A 26,667-nucleotide genomic window follows, 5' to 3' on the forward strand; every position below is an offset into this window, starting at 1 on the left:
CTTCTACTATTAATTTTTATGTAGAAGAATTGCGACCAATTTTATGTTCGTATAGAAAGGTTAAAAAGAGCCTATTAAACCAATATCTTAGTCGTGACTCTAAACTCACAAACATTAAAGAGGTATTAACAAACATCAAAACTCAAAGGATAAAAGTAGAATACAAAAAAGAAAAAGAAATAGAAAAGGATGGCAATACACAAAAGATAAATAGATAAAGGGAACAAAAGAAGAAGCAAGTACTGGTAAGGGAAAGAAACAAACTACACTTAAAGAAAATGAAGATAAAGGACAACAAGAGGTAAAACAGAGGAAACTAAAGATTCCAGAATAAAGATAAAATGAGATTAAAGAAAGTTTGGATATGCAATCCAAAATCTCAAAAATCAAACAATGTGTATTTTTTCAAATAGAGAATGACTTCATAGAGGACCTTGAATTTATCATGAAGAATCTTAATAGATATCCCATGATATCTTACTCATGTAGAATGACATTGACGATCAAATATTATTAGGAGAATAATTGCACAAGGAACATGGGAATCTAGCAACTTAGGATCATAAAAAAGAGGAAAATAAAGATTTAAAAAATAAAGAAGGGAAAAGAACAACTATAGATAACAAGAATGAAGATGGAATAGGTGATGACATAAGACAAGAAAATAAACAATACAATAGTCAGAATTGTATTCAGTTATTAACCCAAATAGGAAATCCTATAGCAGAAAATCAGAACAAATTAAAAAAGAAAAGGGAGATCATTATAGAGGATAGAAAAAATCAAGAAAAGAAGGAAAAAGAACTTTCAAAAAGGGTAAATGAAAATAGTATTAGGATCCAGACAAATCTTGATAAGAATATAGTAAATGAGAGTGACCAAGAGCATATAGAAGAAGACGTGGATATAGAAGGGCAAAATTAGAAGACAATATATCCCCAACCTCCTCTGTACATTGGAGTAATGTAACAATTAGGAAAAAGTCAAAGAAAATAATTCATAAATTTTGACAAACTCCATATAATGCTAAAGATCCCTTTGAAGATAGTGACAGAGAGGAGCAACATTATTTTGATGAAAGGAATAAGACTAAGGATTCTTTAATACCAATGAAAATAACAACCTAGATTAAGATAGTAAGTCTAGAGGCACAAGATATCTGCAAGGAACAAAGGACTGAAAAGGATAATCAAATTGAATAAACTCGGAGATGGGAAGAATTTAAGGCTATAGATGATGCATAAGAAACAAGTATGCAAAAAGAGGGCAAAGGTATAGAACATCAAAATGAATAAAGTAAGGAACAAGATATCAATGTGATGGACTTAGGATAGATAATTAGGGAATTAGAAGAAGATGAGGACAAAGTGAAAGAAGAAAGTAATTCATTCACCATTAATGCTCAAGAGTTTATGGATAATTTAGGCATTTCAATTAAACAAGAAGGCTTCAAAACCCCGAATTGTAGCAAACAGAAAATGAAGCATGGAAGGAAATCACTTAAGGAACTATTATTGGCTATAGGGCAAGCCAAGAAACAAAGAAAATCAATGAAATACTAAATGCAGGAAAGGGGAAGAGTCTTCCCATAGCTCAATGAGGATCACAACCTGGAATGCTAGGGGTCTAAATACCCCTAGCAAGAAACACTTGATAAAGCGTAACATAAATTTATGTGAATAAGAAGTGATATTAATTCAAGAAACTAAACTGAATAAAGATGAAGGAAGTAGATTAGAAAAGAAGCTAGGAAATTGGAAAGTTGCACTAATGGAATCAAATGGGGCATTAGGGGGAATAGTTTCTTTTGGAATCCATAGAAAATAGACCTAAATATGATTATGAATAATAAAAACTAGATGGGATGCAAAATCAAAAGCTTTAGATATAATCTTCAAGTTATCTTGATTAATGTCTATGGGCCTACCCAAATAGCGGATAAGAAAAAGCTTTGGGATGAGATTTGTTCCTTTATGGAAGTTAATTGCAAAGAAGACTTCATTATTGGAAGAGACTTTAATGCAATCTTAAACTTGGAAGAAAAGTATGGGGGATCTCAATTGGTAACACAGGCATCAACAGATTTTAGAGAATGGGTTGGGAAAAGTAATCTATTGGATATATCGTCTAGTAATAGAATTTACAGTTGAAATAATAGAAGAAAAGTTTCTTGTCATGTAGTAGAAAAACTAGATGGATTCTTCTTCAAAGGAGAATTAAGTAATATTGATTTGGAACTTCAGTCATCGATTCTTCCATACGTAGGTTTGAATCACTATCCAGTTGGAATAGAACTTGTAGAACCTATTAGACCATCTAGGAATCCATTTAAATGTGAAAAAAATTGGTTCTTAGATAATAAGTTTATGGAAAACATTAGGCAATGTTGGCAAGAAGGTAAATTTCAAGGATAAAATATGTATTGCTTTGTATCCAAACTTAAAATGCTTAAAATAAAAATCTTAAAATTGAATAAAAATAATTTCAATAACATATTTAAAGAAAAATTAAATAATGAGGATGGGCTTAAGAAACTAAACAAGGAAGTCATAAAAAAAGGTATGGATCATGAAAAATTTAACAAAGAAAAAGAATTATTAGCAAAATAAGAAGATATTTTGGCAAAAGAGGAGATATTCTGGAGACAAAAATCTTGGGAGAAATGGTTAGCAGAAGGGGATCAAAATACAAATTTTTTCTGTAACAACAATATTCAAAATAGAACAATAAACATAATAACTAAAATTAAAATTAAAGAAGGGAATGTAGAAGAAGACCCTACTAAGATAGCGAAGGTGTGTGTAGATTATTAAACTAACATTCTAAATAAATTTGATTCTTTCAATCAGATAGTGCAAGATAAGATGCTAAAAGCAATTCCAAAGCTAGTCACATTAGTAGACAATCATTTCCTCAATAAACCCTTCAGTATTGAGGAAAATAAAACATCCCTCTTCAATCTTAACCCAAATAAATCGACAAGAGCAAATGATTTTCAAGAATTCTTCTTTTAGAAATGTTGGGATATCTTAGGGGAAGACCTTTGCAAGGCAATAGAAGCATCTAGAAATGGAAGATCATTATTGACAGAGATCAATCATGCATTTTTAACTCTTATTCCAAAAAGAAAAACTCTAAAGAACTTGTAGATTTTAGATCAATTGCATTATGTAACACTATATACAAACTTCTAGCTAATCTTCCCACCTATCTTTGGGTGGCCCTACTATTATATTATTGTAGTTGGGTAGTGCAAATGCATGCCCCTATTTGAAGGGATTTTGCATTGACTAGCCGATTTAAAGTTATAGCTAAGGTGTCTATAGAGGAAGTAGATCCTAGTGAAGAACCACTAACTTTGAAGGGTGCTTCGGAATAATAATAGTGCTTTAGCCTCATGACTTAAAAGAATCCTACCTAGACTTATCTAGGGAAAAAAACCATTTTTGTGCGTGGAAGATCTATTTTAGATGAAATTTTGATTATACAAGAAACTATTCATTCAACTTCTAGGAACAAAGATGCATGTAAGCTCATGAAACTGGATATATATAAAGTTTATGATATGGTGGATTGGAGTTTTCTGTGCAAAAAAACTAGAAGCATTTGTGTTCTCTCATCAATGGATTAATATCATATTTAAATGTATATTAACACCAAAAATCTCACTCCTTATCAATGGTACTCCATAAGGTTTTTTAAATATCTCTAGAGGAATTCAACAATGAGGCCTTATATCGCCCTTTATATTCATAATTATGGCTGAAGCATTTCGCAAAACAACTAAAAATGCTCAAACAAAAGAAAAAATCACAGGAATAGTTGTAACAGAGAACATCCTAAACATTACTCACCAACAATTTTCTGATGACACAATACTATATGGGGAAAGTATAATAGAAGAGGCTCAAAACTTTAAACAAATTATACAATAATATATGGAAGCATCGAGGCAAAGAGTAAACATAGACAAATCAAGATTTGTTTCCCTCAATACATCAATAGAAATGGAATATCTCGTATGCAATAATATGGGGTTCAAGAAAGGATCGTTCCCATGCAAGTATCTAGGTATTCACTTAGAAAAAGGAGCAAGAAAAAAAAATTTTGGAATAATATCTTAGATAGAATAGACAAGCAGACTGAAATTTGGAAACGAAAATGGTTAACTAAGGTCAGTAGAAATACAAAAACTAAAGCTATTCTTTCAGCTATACCTACTTATCAAATGTCTTGTCTCCCTCTACCTAAAAGTATCAACAAAAAACTAGAAGAAAAATAGAGAAATTTGTTTTGGAAAGGAACATAAGATAAAAAGAAAGAAGCATTGATAAAATGGGAGAATATTTGTAGACCAAAAGAGTTAGGAGGTTTAGGTATCAAAAATTTTAGTTGGCAGAACGAAGCCCTAGGAGAAAAACTAGTATGGCGAATATATCAAGATAGAAATAATAAGTGGGCCAAAACTCTATATAATAAATATATGAATGAGGTAGATTCTACATCATTATTTAGAATCAGGAATCCACCTAAAGGATATGACGCTTGGAATTCCATAACAAATTATCGTTCAATGATCTATAAATATGTTACTTGGGATATAGGGAATGGAGAAGAAGCACTATTCTAGGATGGTTCTTGGGATGGATTCCCTATTTTAGATAATCTCAATATTTTGTTAATTATTAAAATCACTCCAGTTAATGCATGGCGTAAACATGTAGCTAGTTATAAACAACTCAAAAGGGTGAATGGGGAGGATATTTGGGTATGGAAATCTTTAGAAGGTATAGATCTAACTTCTGAAGAAAAAGGTATTTTTGAGCAAATACTTAGTCAATGGTAGGTTAATCATAAAAATCGAGAAGATAAACTCATTTGGGGGGCTTCAAAGGATGGATTATACAATGTGAAGAAAGGATACAACCTAATAATCAATTCAAGAAGGTGGGAAAATATAAACATGCCTCTCAAACTATGTTGGGATCCAACATGTCTACCAAATGATGGAATCCTCTTATTGTTGAAGCTCAAAAAAGAATTTCAATAGTGGAGAGGTTTAGGAAGATGGGGTTTGAAGGTCCTTTGAGATGTAGTTTGTGTAAAAGAAATGAGGAAACAACATAACACTTACTTTACCAATGCCCCTACGCTAAGGAAAGTTGGTATTGGCTTTGACAAAAGTTAAAATGGACCTCTCCCCTTTCTGGGGATTTTAAGAGTCATCTAATTGGATGGCCCAATGGTAGTAATTATAAAATATATAGTAAATTATGAAATATATCTCCATCCATACTAAGGTAGGAAATCTGGAAAGAAAGGAATAGAACTCAACATCCATTCCTTTCTTAATAAAGTAGAAGCAAGCATAACATAATTTATCGATAATTATTTAAGAAAATTAGTTAAAGACGAAGGAACCTTCACCAAATGGGATGAACAAATGAAAAGAATTTGGGGTAATATAATCAACCCTCCATTAGTTTATCATAAGAAAAATCAGAAAGCAAGGGAAGAATGTAGATGGGAACCGCCACCAATTGGGTGGACATAGCTAAACTTTGATGGAGCATCAAGGGGAAACCTGAGGAAAGCATAAATAGCCTACAATAAATGCTCAGATACAGGAAACTGGATTATCAAGAGAGCTAAACCATTGTGCATCACAACAAACAATATAGCAAAACTAGACGTACTTCGAGAAGGGCTTAGCCTTAGTTTACAATTGGGTATAAAGAGATTAATAGTTGAAGGGGACTCCCAAATTATTCTAAATGCTTTAAGAAAAAGGAGGACTCCAAATTGGATCATGAACTCAAACCTTGAGATTTTTCTAAACCTTATAGATAAATTTGAGAAAATTTGAATTCTACATATATATCGAGAAGGGAATACCGAAGTTGATCTTTTAGCAAATAGGGGAGTGGAAGGTGAGGATATTAAACTACGAATAGTGGAGAGCCTTTCATGAGGTGGGTAGTTAAATTCAATAGTTGAGTGCATAATATATCTTAATTTTTTTCTCACCCTTATATTCCCTAATTCAAGATTAATCACCTCATTAAATCACACCCTTTAATCTCTAATGTAGTAAGGGTAAGTATTGTTTAATTTATAAAATTATCTACTGATAATCAGGACTAATAATGAACCCAATATTAGGAGTGTTGTCTAATAATTTTATTAATAATTTTATAATATTGTCTAATTCTCCCTTAAGAACTTTCTAGGTCTTCCGCAATGGCCTTGTCATCAGCATTTAGGGTCTTTATATTTCATCTCTTTTTTCTCTCTTATGTCACTTTCATTTGTCTTCTCTGATAGGTGTTAGCTTTTAGTTTTAGGTGGCCTAGAATGGAGTCTACAATCTCTTTATTTCATGTTTTGGAGGTTTGTACTATGGCATTTAGGGGGGTTGTCAAATCGGAGAGATGGAATAGGATTCTAAACCTGGTTGATGATATGAATAGGGTAGTTGTGTGCAAGGTCTTAGGTGAGAATGGTTTTAATTATGACTATACTTGGGTCACCAATAGCTCTATTTTAGGCTATTTGATAGTGTTTCTAGTTAGGGCCCATACTGGCCAATGGGAGATTATCCACCTATGCGAAAATATTTATGATCCCATCTGGTTAGAGGGCCTAGAGCATGTGGTGCTCAACATTAATCAGAATATGAAAATCACACTTGTTGAAGTTTATATGGCAAACCCTCCAAGTAGCTTGGGGCAAGCTAATGTCCCTAGGTGTCCAACTTTATATATTAGAGATAACATTCAGTTTTATAAGGAATAGCCTAAGATGGAGTCCAACATTATCTTTTTGCTTTGGTCGAGGAGAATTGTGGTAGACCAGAATAAGGAATAGTTCCTTCAATATATGCATATATTTAATGCCTATATTGAACCAAGGGTGGGATTTGATGACCTATACAAATTGGTCTTTTCCCTGCCAAATTTGCATAAATCGAGTAGGGAGAAAATGACTTATGTCATAGCCCTGGGCACAATGATGGCACATTTGGAGGAAGTGGTTGATCTCATAATGGTTTATTGGAAGGAAGAGGAGGAATCTTAAAGCAATCTTAATTCTTCCTTTTTGCTTCCTGGTTCTAGTTGGAACTTTTTCTTTGTCTAGTTGGAATCTTTTGTTTATGTTTGGCTTCCTCTAGATTTTGGTTTCATTGTCCTTTTGTTGTCTTTGGGTTTCATTTGTCTTTGCTTTTTCTTTTTCTGCTCCTTTTGGGTGGGTTTTGTCGGTCTAGCTATCTGTATCCTTCCTTTTTGAATGCTTAGACTTGTAAGTAGTTTGCTAGTTTATTTTATGTTTGAGGGGTTTTGATGCTTTTTCGAAGAATATATTATGTTCAGATCAATGTAAAGCTACCTTGACCAGTACAATATGGATCTTATGTATATATTGTGAGTTTAAATAAAAATGTATTTTCTAGATTTAGTGAGATCCTTTACTTCTTTTGTCACATTCATCCATCTGGTTCTGGCTTTGTTTTATTACTATTGCATAGCTGGAAAAAAAAAAAAAGTACATCAAAATTAGTTTCAACCTTCTATCAACCTGAGAAATATGAGGATGTAGGATCCATTCTCCAACCCCCAGAAAAGACAACCAAAAAATATTACATGAGATACATTGATACCAAAAAGTACTAGTTGCTAGAAATATAGATAATTATCAAAACAATAGCAAAGTAGAATTCAATCCTCCTACTTGTGACTAAAATTTGTAGTGGCATATTTGACTGGAGAGGGGGTGAAAGGTGAGCCAGGCAATGATGCAACCATATTCTTTGGTTTCTAATTACCTTCATCTTTTAGCTTCTTCACTAGTTGCGCTAGGGGGATGTTTACTTCTTCAACCTTTTTCAAAGAAGTGTAGCCATGAGCCAACTCTTTTAGTTCCATAGTCCCTTTTCCTTCTCTTGAGATTTTTAGGAAATCAACTTCTTTTAATTTGAAGATTGTTGTTACCTGGAGAAAAAAAATCAAGTACTATGAGTCTCTTTTGAGACTCAGTAAGAAATCTACCTTTTCCCCGAAATACATCATTATTCCTAGGCTCCCAAATCAACCAAAGAATATGAGAAGATAAAATAGATCAAAATAAATTGAAAAATTTATTGTTGTAGATCTTCCCAAAAAGGATATTATGAATGTTGAATTTCCCATCAAAGGAGAAACCAAAAAAATCCCAAACACCTTTAGCAAAGGGGTAGACGAAAACAACGTGAAGGATAGAATCATTCTGTTGGAAAATTAGACAGATGTTAGCTACCCCTCCCGATTTCTTGAAAGGCAACTTGTGCAACCATAATTTGCAAAGAAAACGAGAGATTTTAGGTTCATTTGGGTTAGACCTAAGCTTCTGCAAATATCTTTTCCAAGTCAAGGGGTTTAAGGTAGGGTTCCAGCAAGAGTTAAGATGATCAAGGATGGAATGGCTGGCAGTAAGACTAGAATAATTTTTTCTGGACTTAACAAGGTGGAGGGGGTATAGTCAAGCCATCTCAGCTGATAGGAATAGGAAGATGGTGAACAAGAGTAGAAGGAGGCCAAATATCTCTCAATTGCAAGTTTAACATAGCAATAAGTCCTCCAATGGGAGTCAGGAAGGTTGAACCTACTCAAAAGGTCATCCCATAAATAAGCTTGCCATCTAAACATATATCCTAAAATCTACAAATGTTAGCTTGTGCCCATTTCTTAGCAGAATGGTTTGGTTTATTGACATTTGATTAGGACTAATAACAATGTGGGATAACTTCCAAAACATGAGTAAATTACTCTTTGTTATCAATCTTATTTTAAACAATTAATATGATAAAGGGGGGTATTTTATTCCTCTTTAAGATGATTGGTAATACAATATGACTATAACTTAGATTTTGGATCTTAATAGTTATCATTCGTTAATCTAAATTGAGGTTAAGAAATAATAGGTCATCATAGTGGGAGAATATTTAAGGATAAATTCTCATATTCAATCATGGAGGATTTGATTATGAAGTTGAATTAATTGAGACTTTCATCATGATAAATCTAGACCTTATCCATGATGGCTATAATATTTGGATTAGATGCACAATATGAGTTTTGGTAATGCCCTTCAATCTGGGACATTTCAATTTTTTCTTTAATCTTATCCATAACCAAAGAAAACTTATTTAGACCAATAATTGATACGTGAACATTTAGTTTTATTCAAAAGAATATGGTGAGATTCACTCACAGGTCAAAATGGACTCTAAAGAAATTTTAAAATTCTTTAGAAAATAAATTAACAAACTAGAAATGAAAAACTTCTTTTACTTGTCCAAATCTCATACAAATTTAAGTAGAAGTAGGTATTTAAAGCAATCAAACATTTTGGAGTTTGAATATATCCATATTTAAATTTATTCAAGTGACATAATTCTATTTAGTAGATGCATGTGAATTGTATTTTGGTTTGAGGACTAACATGTAAAGATGAGCATTAAGTATGTTTAAGTTGCAAAAAATCATAATGGAACTTCATATAAAGAGTGGCCAACTTATAATGGAGAAGAAAGAGGTTTCACATATGACTTTAGTGCGGAATCACAAAGTGCAAGAACACCATATCAAGAATATTTTGAATCACATAAACAAAGAAGCAAAGGAAAGAATGGTTTTCAAAGAAATCTAATGTACTCAAGACACATATTTAAATAGAAAATATAATAATAGTAAGGATATAACACAAAATGAAGTGTAGAATAGTTAAATAGCAAAGTAGGGTTTTCTCCTTCACAATATCTGAAACTAGGGCATGCCCCTTTAATACATTTATTATGTGTAGGACTCAGATCTCGGACAAGGCTAGAAGTTTTCTTCTCCGCTCTTTCCTACCAGTGCTTGTTTGGGAATATAAAAATGGGAAATAGGAATACTTATTCTGGAATAGTTATTCTCAAATAGAAAATGGGGTTATGTATTCTTGTTCTTGTTAGGTTCACCTAGAATTTGATGCGGAATTCACTGACTCAAAAATTTATATTTTCTAAAATTAAAAAAATTGGACTAGGAATACATATTCCATTTCCACCTATTTAGGTGGAATAGAAAATGCTCATTTTTGGGCCAAAATTGGAATACGTATTCCAATTTTATTCCTAATTCAATTTCGATTTGGTTCATCCAAAAAGAGAATTCAAAATTTTAAGAATATACATATGCCTATTCCACTTGTATTCCCGTTGCCAAACAGACCTTAAAATAAACTAAAAGGCTACAACGGTTTACCAATTTTAAAAAAAACCTATTTTTAATTTTAGAGTTGTGGATACCAAACAATTTAAATCAAAGAAATTTTAAGTGGCTAATATTTGTCAATTGACTAATTTTATAAATTCTAGGCTAGTAATTTGACTAATAATTTAAAATTTAATACAACTTAAATCACCACATTTTTATAAAATTTAGCTCTAAAATATCTAGAATTGCTCAATAATTTATTGTATTAAAAAATTAAACTCAAAGATTCGCCACAACATTTAATACATGATTTGATTTGATTCAACTAAACATTACATATTATTGGAGAAATTAAAATTAATTCACCAATAATTATCATAACTATTGATATATCACTAATATTTAGTTTTCACTATTGATTTAATATATAATGTAATATTCCTTATAAATATTTCATGAGGTAAAAAATGTTCAATTTTGATTTATAATATTCCAAGTTGATTAATGAATTTTCTATTATTATTGATATTTGCCGATATTTTTCACACAAATAATATGATTCCAAAATGATCATTAATATAAGTAGTATTTAAAATTAAAAAAATTGTGAGATTCACAAATAGAATTTTTTTAAAAATTAAATAATTAAAGATTCACCAATATTTTATATTTTTTTTCCAAAGAAACTTTAAATCTGACAAAGTGTTGATATCTAGATTAGAAGTGCTAGAATTCCCAAGTTAAAAATGTTAAACACTTTGACCTAATATGTTGCTAGTATGTAGATCAGTGGACAATCTCAATCACAAAAGGAAGGCGAACAGAGCTTTAAATAACGTCCTACTCAACTACCAATAACGTGTAAAGCGTATCTCCACGTTCACTACGCATACTCTGCTCAATTATTATCCACTCTTTGGTGAGGTATATATATATTTCCCTGCAATCTAGAAATACCCTACTTGCGGATCCAAATATGAATCGTGTTGTACGAGCTACTTGCTTAGAATATGCAGAGAGATCAAATCAAAAGAAAAGATGGCGTTGGACCCCCTAACGTTCACCAGCCCCAACCCAGAAACTCAATAATATGGACTAAAACCAAAAAAACACATGACCTATTCTCAATTTAATACTCAAAACAATCATAAAGTTTAAGCAGAAAGCAAGAACAATTATTAGAGACAGCTCTAAAGTCGTCTGCTATTCGAGAAGTACGTTTTATCTTTTTGGCTCCACTGATTTGTAAGTTTAATTCTGTGGGACAGAATGTTAATGGCCACGTTTCATTTAATCTTTGCAATTCTATATCGATCGATTGTTCCTTTGCGCCCATCATTGGTCTATAATAAGATGGGACAAGTCTTGAGATTCAAAGTCGAGACACCAGCCTTCTTCCATTTTGTATCTTATTTGTTTGATTGTCTTCTTACCACACAGTCATCTCTAGTTGTGTGAACAAGGTGTAATGGAGGATGATACAAATGTGAAATCAGGCCAAGATGGGGAAACAGTGGAGTTGGAATTAGCAGTGAAGGATAGAGTGAAAGAAAGAAAGTGTAGTGTGTGGAAGGTTGTGAGAAATGCAGACAAGGTAGACGTGGTATTAATGGTTTTTGGTACTCTCGGAGCACTCTTAGATGGCTTGTCCATCCCAGCAACAGCGGTATTTTTGAGTGAATTAGTTAACACGTTAGGAGCTGAAAAACAAACTTCCCGAGCCTTCATGGACCATATGAATCAGGTACAATTTCCTTTGTTTATACGATTGTTTGACTGTAGCTTTGTTGGGCCTTCTTCACTGAGATTACACTATAATGTGGGATGCTATCTTTAATGGTTAGCACCACTTCTTGTTAGCTTCCATTATTTACAGTAAGACTCTCTGCCAGAGAAATTTTAACTTGTCAGAGTAGTTTGCATTTTGCTAATTAAGAAGAATTACTTGTTTAACTCACCGCCTCTTACATTTTTTATGAATAAAATACTGTTTGGACTTCGGAGTTTTGTAGGTGACAAGGATGGTTGCAATTCACACTTATCATGATAATATTCGTTCCATCTACAGCCTAAAATTTAGGTTTAATGATGATTTACTTTACATATTTAGTCGTACGTGGTCACTGCAGTGAATTAAAATTTAACAAGATTTCTTACTAATGTTTTTTTGTGCACAGTATACTCTATACTACGTCTACACTGGAATAACAGTATGGATGGCGGCTTTTCTGGGTATAGCTTTTTTGGCGGGTCATAATTTGATTTGGGTGGTATTGTAACTGAATTAATTTCTTTGAGTCCTGTTTATTTATTTTACTGCTACTGTGATTTGTAGAAGGATTTTGCTGGACAAGAACTGGAGAGAGACCGGCATTTTCTATGCGCACAAGGTATCTGAAAGCTGCTCTGAGACAAGACGTTGGATTCTTTGAGAAGGGGGGGATTAGCACGTCAGAAGTTATTACCACCATTTCTAAGGATACACTTGTTGGCATAGCGACTATATTCCTGATGAGATCCCTCTCCACCATCAGTACGTGCTTTTGGTGTGATGGTAAAATCTACATGGTATCAGAGCGCAGGTCACTGGTTTGAGTCCCTCAAGCCCATTGACCCTTTGTCCACTTAGGCTTGGATTATCAACATGGTATGTAGTGGGTGCAAATCCCATATGATAAATGGTTGTATCTAGCTCCATCATGTGGGGGGTGGTTGGCGTAGTGACTATATCCCCGATGAGATCCCTCTCCACCATCAGTACGTGCTTTTGGTGTGATGGCAAAATCTAAAACACTAGTGATTCAAGATGCACTTAGTGAAAAGGTATGGTACTCCTAATTCTCTCTGCTCAATGCCGCATTAAAAGTCAATCATTTTGTAAGTTTAGAAAGTAGATTTAATTATCAAGAATAATTTGAATATCATAATACATGGATCAATGAGTTAGACTTAAAAATTACTCACTTGAATTGTAGAAAGAAATAATTAATTTTTGATTCACAATAGAAAATACCACCTACTTAATATTTGATGAACTAAAGGAACTCCATAGAGAATGGTTCATAAAGCACAAACACTCACTTGAACAAAGTATTGCAAATGTAATAGCAATTTAAGTGGGCTTACCCTTGGAGGAAACTCCATGGTCAAGTGTGCACTTGAGCTATTGTATTAGGAGGCTAGGTGACCTTCCCAAAAGGCACATCACTTCATTCTTGTGAACATCACCTAGAGGCAAGAGTGCTTTTGTTCAATTCGTTCTTTGAAAGATGGATTCTTGTGAACCACTACTTATCAAACATAAGTCAATAAGTTTAACTTGAAAACTAAAGAATTGAATTATGATAGCAATATCATAATTGTTTTATAAGAATAACACATATATTTATGTGTCTTCTCCTAAATCTATTATACATAGTGAATAGATCATTTTTTTCTATATTTGACCTCCCACATGTTCTCCATATCCATTGAACACTAAGATGTGATTGCTAGTTTTAATATCAAATTAAATCATTGTGATGTATTGTGAGTAAATGCATGTCTGATAGCTAGAAGAGTGATTGTGAAAAAGTTTAAACAAGTGCTTCATACATCTTGCACACATCAGTAATTAGACTATTTCCTATTTCGTCGGAAATAAAACTAGCAATCACACCTTGGGGTGTGATAGCGTACATCGAAGTACAATTCATAGTGATTTCTAACTTAATTGGAGTGGTATATTAATAAATCAAGGGAAGAGTTATGTAAAATGATAAATTATCAATTTCACTAACCCATTTCCTCATTATATAATCTGATAGCATATCCAACCTGTAATACATCTTGAAACAAGTTGAATGGGGATAGTGAAAAACACAAATAATATATATAGAGGTAACATCATCAAAAATTTCTCCATTCTGACCATATAACATTAATGAGTATGTTGTTTGATGATACAAAGAGTAGGGAGGTCATTGTAATATTTAATAAAAAAAACTCAACTCGCAAGTTTGCAAGAGTGAATTTACAAACATAAACCAAAGGTATGAAGTTACAACCACATAAAGGTGTTGTAGAAAATGCCAAGCAAAGATTTCAAAAATTACCAAGATTCCCTCAATCATGAAGGAAAGCCATCCATATTACCTAGAGAATTTCAAATTAAGTTGGTTCCAATTAATTTTATTGTGATTAAGTTCAATAGCATAATTGGGTCCTTAACAATAGAGCGTACATGTTTGTCTAGTCTAAACAATGAATAGATTTGCACCTAACGTGTATGAGACATTGGAAGCTGAGAGATTTATGGTAGAACAATACAACTATCAAGTAATCTACCAAGATTTATTGTGATCTATAAACATTTCTAACTTGCATGTGGGAAGTTTGCATGTTCATTCATGAAGAAAATATCTAAGTAATTAAAAAAGAAAAAATGTAATGTTAATTATCTTGAAAATATTGGAAAATAATAATAACAAACAACAAATTTATCGCCTCAAGAAACAACCACTTGGAAATGATACCATAGTATGAAACATTCATCAAAGGGTAGTATATCTCCAATGTGAACTAGGTTGTGCAAATTTTGTGTGAGTTCCTCACTCTAAAGGTAGAAAGATTAAGGAAAATGTCATTTTCACAAAATTTATAGGTATTTGGGTATTACTAGATAGAATTGATAATTGGATTGGACATAGTCAATTTGACTTCAAGCCAAAGGTCAATTTTTTTAGCGCAATATTTTCTTCCAATTATTGACTTGTATCTCAAAGAATGTAATCTAGGTTTTGATCCCTTCTTTGAATAGAAGGAAGTAATTTCCTTGTGGATCCACATGCACAAGTTGCTGCATGAGTTACACTCAGTAGAGATTTTATGGTTTTTTGGAAACTCATGAGAGGAATTTTTTTGTAGCTCCAATGCACAAAATTGGAGGTAGTCAACCCCTTATACTAAGATCCATGTTAACATTAATTTGTGTAATCCCTTAAGTACTCACTATGGCTATCATCTGTCTTGGGGGATTGGATGTGTGGAGAGTAGGGCATATTGATAAATTTTGCAACTCTAAAAGTGGCTTGGATGATCATGTTCAAGTCACAAGTTCAACTTGGGAGGAGAATGGATCATAAAGAGAAGGAAATGCTTCTTCCTTGAGGCAAGTTTGTGAGGAAGCAAAGGCATGCACCATCAAGGTTCAAGTGGAATAGGTTATGTCCAAAGCAATGCAATGAAAGTTTTTTGACCTTGCTCCCAAGACAATCTAAACTGATACAAAGAAGGAGAATGATATGAACAAGTAGGGCATGGACCATCCCACTATTGCTCCTATTTAATGTGTGTTGACTAATAGTCAAGGCAAAAGATCCTAAAAATGATAGGCATCATCTTGAACTTATTGTGGTTGCAATGATCTTGCATTTGGATGCTAGGATCTTGGACCAAATGTCTGGGGAAGGGAGTGACATCAAATGGTACAGGAAAGATGAAGAGGAAGACAAGAAGAATTCATAGAAGATTATCTACAGGAGTGGTGAGAGGTCAACTGGAAAGAAATCCATCCTCAGAGATGTTGTGTGAGTATTAAGAAAAAGTAGAAAATGAATGTAAGCAAGGTTGGACAAAAATATCCTTAAGAAGTCATCAAGAGAAGTTAGGAGACTCTATCCAAGTTTGTAAAAAGTGCAAGTGATCAACCATCTCCTATGAGAAGAAAGATATGAAGAATAAATTTTGCTAATCTACAGCCTCAATGGGATGGATTACCATTGTAGACACCTAAATTTGATTACACCGCTTTAGTAATCCTATTTAGTTATCTCTAAAGGCATCATCAATTAAATTTTTATTTAATTAATCCTTTGCCATCCCTAGTTGATTAATTTAATTAATCATCTATAGTCCTAATTGATAAATCAAATAACCTATTATTTATCAATTAAATCCTATTCTTCTATCTAATTCCAAAAATCTCCATTTATTAAATAAATCTATTTGATAAATAAAATCCTCAAATCCAAAAACCCCTAACTTATCCCTAATCCTCCATTTAGGCTAATCCACCCCATCCACCCATACTAACCTAGCTTAGCCACTAACTCACCCACCCTCATTAATGTCATCCACTTGCACATCTCTAACATCCTTAATCTAATCCTAAACCCAAGCCTAATCCACCCCCTAATGTTGTCACATTCCCTAAACAAGTTTAAGACTTTCCTAAACCAAACCAAAGTCTCCCCTCAAAAATCCCAACCACCAAGTCACGAGTGCTCTTACAAACCATAAAAGACTCTTACAAGCCCACTCATGACTCTTACATCCATCTTCCACACTCTTCCCTCTTCCACACTCATTCCTCTTACATCTCTCTTACATACTCAACCCCACTCATCATGCCTTTAACCAACCCTTTACCCTACCCTCTCACACTCATCCTCTTTGTGACAAGTGTCACCTTCCCATTGGTGTTAAACAAGCACAATCCATGTGCTCCCCTTTGAGTGCATCTTAGCCCTCCTTAACCATCTCCCCATCCTTGCATCTAAGCCCTCCATCCCTCTACCCCTTGGCCTATAAATTGAATCCCATCCCAAGCCATTTCAATCAACAATCTTTGAGCTAAAGTTATCATGCCCTTTTGAGAGCCAAAATCCATACCTATACCCTTATAATGCCAAATTGAGAGCTCACAAAGCTACCAATTTGCCATTTACCCATCTCCATTGAAGCAGCTTTGAGCATCTTGAGCATACATCCACATCAAAGGACACATCTACAAAATCAAGAAAGCATGGAGTGTGTTCTCTTGTGAGGTTTGCATTTCTTGTTTGCTTTTATTTGTCTAAACATATATGTGAATTTAGTTTTGGTTTGTGAATGCTTTCTTTAATGTTAATGTTCCTTGCACACTAAAATCTTGTTCTACAACCATCACCTAGTCAAGCTTGTAAAATTATGATGCATATTTTTTGTAGGAAACTAAATAGGACAATGAAAGTTTTATGAAACTGGTGCTTTCTCTACAAAGGAATGGTGAAGACTTTGCAATAGATGTCAATGGTACAGTAGGCAATTTTTCCATTCTCAAAAAAAAGAAAAACAACTTTCTAACCGCGAAACTCCATTCTGCTAATAGATTCCCATCTATCAAAATTAAGGATCTTAGGGGCTGCCAAGATATATTAATGTCTAATGTATATGGCCCCAACATGGAGAAGATTGACCTAAATATTTTTCTAACTTTCTAGTAAAAATAAATGTGGAAAATATCAACAAAGTGTTCCTCAAACACTTATCATCGTGGTGATAAAGATGATTAGACTACCTCATAGCTAGATCTCCTAGTCAGTGGTTACCATGGAGGGTGGATTGAAAATTGAATTACTTTTAGAGTGAAATTTGTTGAAGTTTGATTGGAAAAGGTCCTTAAAATTTTGGACAAGGGAGATGAGACTAAAGAAAAAGGGAAAACAACTTTATACAATTTTATAAAAGAAACTCATATTTGGGCAATCAGGACAAATATTTCATAACAAAGACTATAAATTACTTACCCCTCTAAAAATAAAAAACCATATCTGAATTGGAAAAGTGAGGCAAAAAGCAAGACCTTGGTTCCATTTTGATGAAGCCTATTTCAAGGTGGCCTCTTCTTATTCCTCCTTTTTCTTCTTCTTCCTACTCCTTATATCATCTTTGCAGGATTCTAACTTCCCCTACTCCTATCTTAATCAACTACTTAGTTTTCTCAAGCATAAGCTTGCTCTTTTGGCTCTTCAAGTTCATGATGTAAATATTGATGGTATGCAAGTCCACTGGTTACATACATTGATAGAATACAAACTAAGATTCCACAAGCAGCCATCTTCAAATCAAGACCTCCCATGCAACTATGTATGAGACTAACAACCAATCATCACTTTTTAGTCACTGAAAAATGTTTTGAACAATAAAACCTAGCAATTAGAATTCAAGGTTGATCTTTTATTTGAGTGGAAGCTAAACTGCACTGTAATGAAATCAGAACTAATATTGAAAATCAAAACATGGGCACTGGAGAATACAATAATTCAAGAAGTGGTTTTTATCTCTTAACGTTAGAGATAAAAAGAAAAAGAAAGATGAGGACAGTGAAGGTGTAGCTATGAAAAGGAAAGAAACAATTGGATTGCAAGCGAAATAAAAAGCTATGTCTAAGAAATTATTGTTTATGGCAAGATGAGAAAGCTGGGGAGGATGGAAAAAATCTTAAATAAGAGCCAACTAATGTTTTGAAATGGTGGAGCAAGTAGGCCAAAAATCTATGTGTGAATGTTCTACATAGTCAGCAAGTATGGGAATATGCAAAGTGAAAAGAGGCAAATGAAATCTATGAAAATATTCACCCAATGGCTGGCTAGGATTGTAAACAAAATGTATAAACTTTAGAGGAGAATAACCATGAGAGAGTGAAAATGTTTCCCATTTAAAAAACACAATCAAAACCTACAAGAACAAGTGCCCTTTTAATGGGTAAAAAAATGTTTTTAATAACCTTCCAAATCATCGATCTGAGCTAGCAACATATCCATACCTATCAGTGTATCTTACCCAGAACCCACAATATCCTTGCAATCCTACATTACCCAATCTCTCTTCTTTCTTTTCCCTTTTAAAATAGAAGCTTTATGGTATGAACATGTAGATTTAATGAGTACATTAGTGGAAGTTAGGAGGTCAACTAGGGCTTTGGAGCAAAAACATGATTGAGGAATTATTTATGAAAAAACTCTACACCCCCCAAATAGAGACTGATTTCTATGAACAAAAGCGTGATTTTGGATTTAGTTATGAACTCTATTTCTTTTGGTGGTCATTATCGGTGAGGCAAAAAAATATGATATGTAAATTAGAGATGAACCCTAAAATTTAGATGTACAGAGAAAAGTAGTAAATGCAATATATGTCCATTTATTACATAAATTTGCAAGGGCATGGAATAACAATGAATGAAGGGAAAAGACCATCATTTTCATGTACCAGGGAAGTTGAGTTGCAAAGGTTTTATTCATAAAAGAATGAAACTTATAAGAAAATATTAATGCTCCAAAGATCCAGCAAGATGCTTGAATATAGTCTTCTGAAATGTCCACAAAAAACTTCATTTTAATACTCCAAGAAATCCCAAATAGAGAAACAGATTAAAAGATAGTAAGAGAGGGAGAAAAGATGCAATACCACCCCTTCCAAAATGTTCAATAGGATATTTAGGCAACAACTATACAATTGAAAGGAAACTCATATCACACCTAAAATAAATTCCAAGTGTACTTGTTGAGATAGAGCTTCCTGAAACAAGTGTGAGATGGACGTAAGCAACACACCTAAGAACATTATGTTTCCTACAATCACCAATTTTAAGATGTTTGATGACTCCTTTGATGAGATAATTTTAAATATCCCTTGATTTACCATCTCAAACAAAATCAAAAGTGTAGAGCTTGATTCAAAAATTCATGATGGTTGGTTTATAAAGGTTGTTGATGGTGGTAGTTCTGCCCTTACCCTTGATGGTCAAGGTTGTTGTGATTGTTATCTATTTACCCATTCACTAGGCAAGAGACAAATCTGCCATGCCAACATGACGGGTTACCAAGAAGCACATATGTATCATAGGAGGGGTTCTACCCAAGTAGGTTGGTGGCATGAGTCCTCTACATTGATTTTGAGACATAACAAATCAATGTCCATGGTTAAAATCCTTCCATGCTACCTCTGTGTCACACTATCTGCTGCATTGGTAATGGAAGGCCATGATTTCCATAATCATCTTGCAAGAATTTGGAGCATTTCAAACCTTGATGCAAAAGTGGGTCAGATAGTGTAAGTGTGAAGAATTGAAGTAATTGTTTTGTTACTCCAAGATTTTTTAAAAGGGGACATTACAGAGATCTCAAGAAAAATATGGAGAAAGGCTCGAAACCATCAATAATTATTTTCTAGCTATGATTTTCAAGTTTATATTTTTTATCTTTTAAGTTTTGCAAAATATCTAACATAGGAATATTTTGGTAAAAGTTTTACGACCTATTAATATAGATAGTGAGAAGAATAAAAGTTTGTACAATATTGTTTCTTCTCATGATAGAAAGCTTTAGTTGAAAAAAAAGTATTAGAAAATCTATATAAGCTTGCCTGTAAGATAACATAGTTGATTATGTCTGCACTCCTCATAGCTAAATTGAGGGAAACACATTGTGTTGGAGTAATTACATAACATCTAACTTGTTTCCTATGAATATTAGGAAACAAGTCCCTATAACTTTCAGCTGTCAAGGCCAACATGGAAGCCACACCAAATCTTAAAGAATGTCTAGTAAAATCCAAAATTTAATCTAGGTGAATACTAATCAAATATCTTAGAGTCTCCACCTCCTTCTCAAACACCCAAACTACTGACTTGAGAAAGTCGTGATGAACATATCCACCCTCAAACTTTACCTACCCTAACTTGTTCTCCAACAGAATTGCATAGTCATTGTCCCTCACCATACTCAACCCCTAAAAGCAAAGATGATACCTCTAGCATTGTGATCAACATAAATAAGATATTGAGGTTCCAACCCATAAGTTTCAAGGTTGGTTTCCCTCTTTACAATACAGTGGTGTCAATTTGACATACTCTAGGTAGAGGCCATAGAGGATAGTCTAAATCCTTCTCATATAGAACTAAATTAAGTCTATACATTCTGGCTACAGGTTCAAAGTACTCAAAAGTGGTATTTCACCATATATTTCTATCTTATGAGCCTGTGTGTAGGCACCCCTTTCATACCCATCTACATAAGGATATGATATAAACTATCTCCAACAATGACATCCCATTGAGACAATACAATTCTCACTTGAATTCAATTTTGGGTAAAGCATAAAATCCTTCAAATTTGAATTTTGGTATTGAATTAAATTATTCAAACTAAAACTTATGTATTAATAAAATCATGCAACTTCAAACAAGTGGGGAGCAGATATCCTCTTCCATCTTTCATAGCTTCGAGAATTGATTCTATAAGTGAACACCCATATCAATGCTCATCTAATCTGTGAGTAAACCATATAGAATAGTTTGGGCTCTTTAAAGTCAACCTAGCTCTTGTTAACAAAATAAATTTTAAAAAAAAGAATGTTTGCTACATTTACCATACAAAATGTCAAACTTCAGCAAGAGATATAATCAACAGCGAATGCAGGATAGTCACGAGAATACTAAATTAAGGCCCCATTTGTTTGCGAGAATAGGAATGGGAAAATTAGAATTGATTCTGTATTCATTGTTTGCTCTACCAAATTAGAATAGGGAATAGGAAATTCTATTCCAATTTTACCCCAAAAATAAGGATATGTCCATTCCAAAAAAAAGTTGTTATTGGAATGGCCCATTCCTATTCCACGTTATCCTTTTCAAAATTTAACAATTATTTGGAATTCGTTCTCATTTTAGCACTGACTCCGTCATTTTCATGCTTTGGCACTTGATTCATTTTCGTTCCAGCCGAGTTTGTAATAATGGAAGATTGCAAGAAATTGGTGACTAAGTCTGATGAAGAAAACGTCTTAAAAGTTGCAAGAGTTGTAGGGAAAATGAAGAAAGTGATCGAAGGGGTTGGATGGACTTTAAGATGAAGGTCAGATGTAGAGAGTTCCTCCATTAACACCTCACTTGAAACAAATGGAGCTATTGCACTAAGAAGATATCGTAGTTTCCAGATCGGATAATAAATGGCAAGAAAAGAAAGTTGCGCAACTACAAGACACGTCACATTTCTGCTCAGATTGTGACATCTATTTTATATGGATCACGTTTGTAAGCTTATGAGTTTTATAATCTTCAATTTACTAGCGATGAATGGACTTTTTGTTAGAAATAAATCAATCAAATACTAGGTGAAACAAACAAGAATGGGAATGTTCTTTTTCATTCCCATTCCACATTTCCATTCTTATTCTAATTTTTTATTCCTATTCTGACAAACAAACAGGCCCTAAGCGATTGATGCTCAAAGATTATGTTTTCTTGGGCGATGTGAATGACACATTCCAATCATGTTCTTGGTTGCAGAATGACACATGTCAAACACATTCCTTCCTATCTCTTCTCGAAATTCTTTCTTATCCCCTTTCCATTTTCAACAGCACAGATAAAGCATAGAAAAAAGATGATACATGTCTAGAAGCTAGTAAACAAACAAATAAAAGGCTAAGATTGCTCCTACTGTCTTGGAAGCCTAGTTGCAATTTTCAACCATTGATCTTATAAGTGAGGTAGGGGTCCCATGGGAGGGGCTTGGGATCTATTTTTGTGGAGTGGGTGGCCCCATGATATTTTTTAAAGGGGGGCTAAATGTTTATTTGGAATATATTCCTATAAAAATAGGAGCTCTGACTTTTTAGGTTTCTCAAATTAAGTAGTGAAAATGGGGTGAGGGTGGAAATAGCCCCATCATCTTAGGGAAGAATTCTCCCATTTTTCAACAACTTACTCTTCATTTTCCCACCAAAATGAAATAATCCCACCAGTGAAACAACCAACTTGAATTTGGGAACTAATTTTTTAAAGCAGATTCACATATAAAATTCATAGGATTGCTTTCATTTAAATATTTGGAAAAAATATCAAGAGTACCACTCTATTTTTACTCTATTTTAGAAGAATCTAGTGCCCATGGACCCCAAGACTGACTTGATTTTGTTGAGAGAGGGTATGCTTCAGTGTAATAAATGGTCCTTAATTTATAAATGGAGTTTAACAACTTCATAAAGATTGGTAATTAGCCGATAGGCTATTAGAGGTGGACATTTTAGTCCAAACCTATCCATTCATCAAACCATATACCATTGGTGGTTTTTCTATTGAATACTTTTCAATGATCAATCAACGAAAATCTCCTTTAAATCTTCTTTACTGACCATATTTATTTGAAAATCTTATAGCTATAGATCTTTATATATGTGAACATATCTTTTGACGATCTATAGAAACTGTATGTGGATCTATTTTGGGTAGATATTCCATTGAACTACTTCATAGTAGATGTCTCTGACTACTTAAACCTTCTATAAATAACCTCCAAGAATGGTGTAAGAAATATTTGTGAACAATGTAAACAGTTTGAACAGGAGCTAGAATCTTGAGAATCAAAGTTGTTTGTGAGCTATCTTTATCATCCACGTAACTTCACGAATCTTTAGTAGTCAGGTGGAATTACCATTGATAGCTTTGTTTATTGAGTGTTTGATAGTTTTAACATTTATTTAGTATATTAATTGTGTAGTTGTTTGTTTAACTTAATAAAGATTATTTTTATTTCTCCATTTATTCTTGCCATCGAAGTGTACCTGCCCATATCCTCTCTGTATCGATGTTTACCAACTATACATTCAATTTCTCCATGTAACTTCTTGGAAACATGTGGTTTTCTCATGATATCAATTGTTGCCTATTCTAAGGCATTGATTGTTGTCTCCCAATTGCAAAGAAACATGTCCTATCAAAAGAGGAAAAACAAATATTTAGGATTTCCTTCAAACCTTGGGACTGAATTAAAGAAGGTAAATAATTCAAGCAAATTCAAGAATTTTTTTTCCTTCTTTATGATGATGGATCACAAAGTGATTTGAAAAATAGATTGAAACAATTTGGTCTACAAGATAACTTAATACTATTCATAGACTATAGTAACTGGTACAAAAAATTCAAGCAAATGTTAATATCAGCAACAAAGAGAGAGGGATGTGAGAAAACAAGGATTGTTTCTTTAATGTGTTCTGAAGTGATTTTCATCTATTTTCATTCTATGCCATCTCCAAAAGAACATCTACCAAGTCCTTAGAATGGTTTTCATTTTCCATTTTCCTCCATTACCACGACAACCATGTGGAATCCAGATTTTGACAGAATCGTAGTCATTAGGAGTCCATTGGAAATGACTAAGGTATTCATAGAGCCTTCTTATGGCATGGAAATCTCTATGCATGTGAAGATGTTTTTCCACTATTTCGCAACCCTCTCCAAACTTGACACCTATGTATCCAAGGGCATCCTCAAATCTCCCATACGATGAAGAATCAATGAAACAATGATCCTTTGACTATAGACCTACCTGGGACCACTCATCATCTAACAAGAAACACATGTTTGGAGATTGGTATCCTCTTGTGGTTTTCACCCATTTTTCTTCCATGATGCTTCTCTTGAAATCTATAGGAAGAGACCTGCTAGACTTCTATAGAAAATGTTGAATCTAGTCTAGAAGGAGAAGACCTTCCTCTTCCCCAATTATGAAAGGAAATTTAGGTACTTGGCTGCCATTTGGTGGTTTGAGATGCAGAATGTCTTTTGCGTTAATTCTAGTGACAATAAAAGACGTAAGATCATCTAGGCTTGCACCATTCAATTCAAGAGTGCATGAGGGCTTTCTTCATTTCCCCCTTCTCAACAACTGCATCAAAGAAGTTGTGGGATTTCTTCATTTCCCCTTCACACCACTCAAGTCATCAATCCAAGCAATGGAAGGAATGGAGTCTCCAATGTTGAAATTCCTAATCATCATTGTGACCTCTTGCGCCATTTGGTTGAGCTCCTTTCCTACCAAATCATCATCTTCAAAAAATTTAGTACCAACCAATGTCCTTCAAATTATAGAGAAGATGAGAGATTCTGATCTTGCTCACATTTATTAATGTTTGTTCATTCTTGGAGAATATCTTGGTTTCTAAAAAATTTTGTTTCTAAGTTTTTGATTTTGGATTATTCGAATGAAGATGTAATCAGGAGATTTGGAGAATTCATTGGTTGCTAAAAACTTTTGTTTCAAAGTTTTATTTGAATTACTAGAATATTTTTTAAATTATAGAACAAATGGATGGTTTTATCCATCTAATGAATGTAAAATAGAGTAGATCTTGAACATCATCGCATACTGTGATTCCTTATTATAAGTTGAGCATGAACTAACATTTTTCAAATGATTCCTTACTGTAAGTTGAGCATGAACTAACATTTTTTGGAATTATGTTCAAAATCACCATCTTGATTATTTTCCAAAGCTTCAAATCTTTGGCTTACTCCTAATATCGTCAATCATTATGAACACTCTTTAATTCAACTATTTAAGTTATGAAAGAGTTTCCAATAATTGAGAATACTTCATTTATAACAAATTTGAAGACATCATACATTCATACCATTAACAACCATTATAGGTGTCTCCTTACCCAAGTTTGAGAGGCTAACACTAAAGGTTCAATAGTCAAGACTTCTAATGGTACACCATGAGTTCCAATATATAGGAAATCAGTTCCCCATATGGAGCTACACATGCCTTCTTCATGAATTAGGCCTCTGCCATTGGATATAATAGTAGAACTTATGAAAACCATTAAGAATTAAGACAACTTAATTTTAAAAATAATTAAAATAATTAAACGTATCAGAGTATTCATACCATTTATAGATTGCAGTTCAAGTGGAAACCATGAACAACCATTACAAATACCTCCTTATAGATGCTATTTCCTATGGAATGAAGGGGCAACCTCTTCTTCCATATTATTCATCATAAGTTACTTATTGAAATGGTTATTGATGATGACATCCATGACCGATTCAAGCTTGCATTTCTCTGTTAGACAAAGTGGCTATCATTCACTATTATATAAAAACTACTTATACTTCTAAATGAGATATGCCTATTGTAGCATATATTTTGTTGAGGAGGATAAAAATAAACTAATTTATTAAAATGTTTTACTATCATTTTCTAAAACTTTGCTTGGAGCAAGTGTAGAAAGCCATTTTTTTTCCTTTGTAGTTTCACATACCTTGCAACAGGTTAAACTTTAATATTTTATTGAATGTCTCAATCATATATTAGTGTCTAAACTTTTGACTTGGCTTCCTATCATAGTTATCAACTCCTCTCTCAATTTTTTTACTCTCATTTATTATAAAATATTTCTATAATATCATATTATTGAAATTACAACTTTGTTAAGTTTGATAAAAAAATTTGGTTACTCGAATCTAGAATTAGAAATCCAATTTTTTGCATCATGTTGGACACACATTTATGGAACTCTAATATTTTATTGAATTTTTTTAGATGGCTATGGAAAATACACTCAATTCTATGGATGTTATTGAGATTAACAGTAGCAATGTCCCCCTTCGTGTTACCGAATTAGTCACCACCCTCAATCAACTAGACAGGTTTCCCTAGGAACAATATTCTAGAGTTTTCAATTGGAATTGTGCTTAGTTGCATTAACATACTAGAACATGCCAAGGCAATGTGCTCAGTAATCTGGTCTGTGCAAGATACCAGTGTAATGTTCATGGAGGTAAGAGTCTTGAAGTTCCATGCAATGTGCAATATTAAAAACTTGTTATTGTAACTTCCTAAAT

The 26,667-nt window shown here is 33.3% G+C and overlaps 1 pseudogene; it reads right to left on the bottom strand.

Annotated features, from left to right (window-relative positions):
• Positions 1–11,568, bottom strand: part of LOC149551971 (aspartyl protease family protein 2-like) — a 58,621-nt pseudogene extending 47,053 nt beyond the window's left edge.
• Between the last annotated feature and the right edge of the window lie 15,099 nt (positions 11,569–26,667).

Source organism: Cupressus sempervirens, chromosome 6 (assembly GCF_028749045.1).
Source record: "Cupressus sempervirens isolate cs-2001-9-10 chromosome 6, ASM2874904v1, whole genome shotgun sequence".
In the NCBI taxonomy this organism is placed as follows: domain Eukaryota; kingdom Viridiplantae; phylum Streptophyta; class Pinopsida; order Cupressales; family Cupressaceae; genus Cupressus; species Cupressus sempervirens.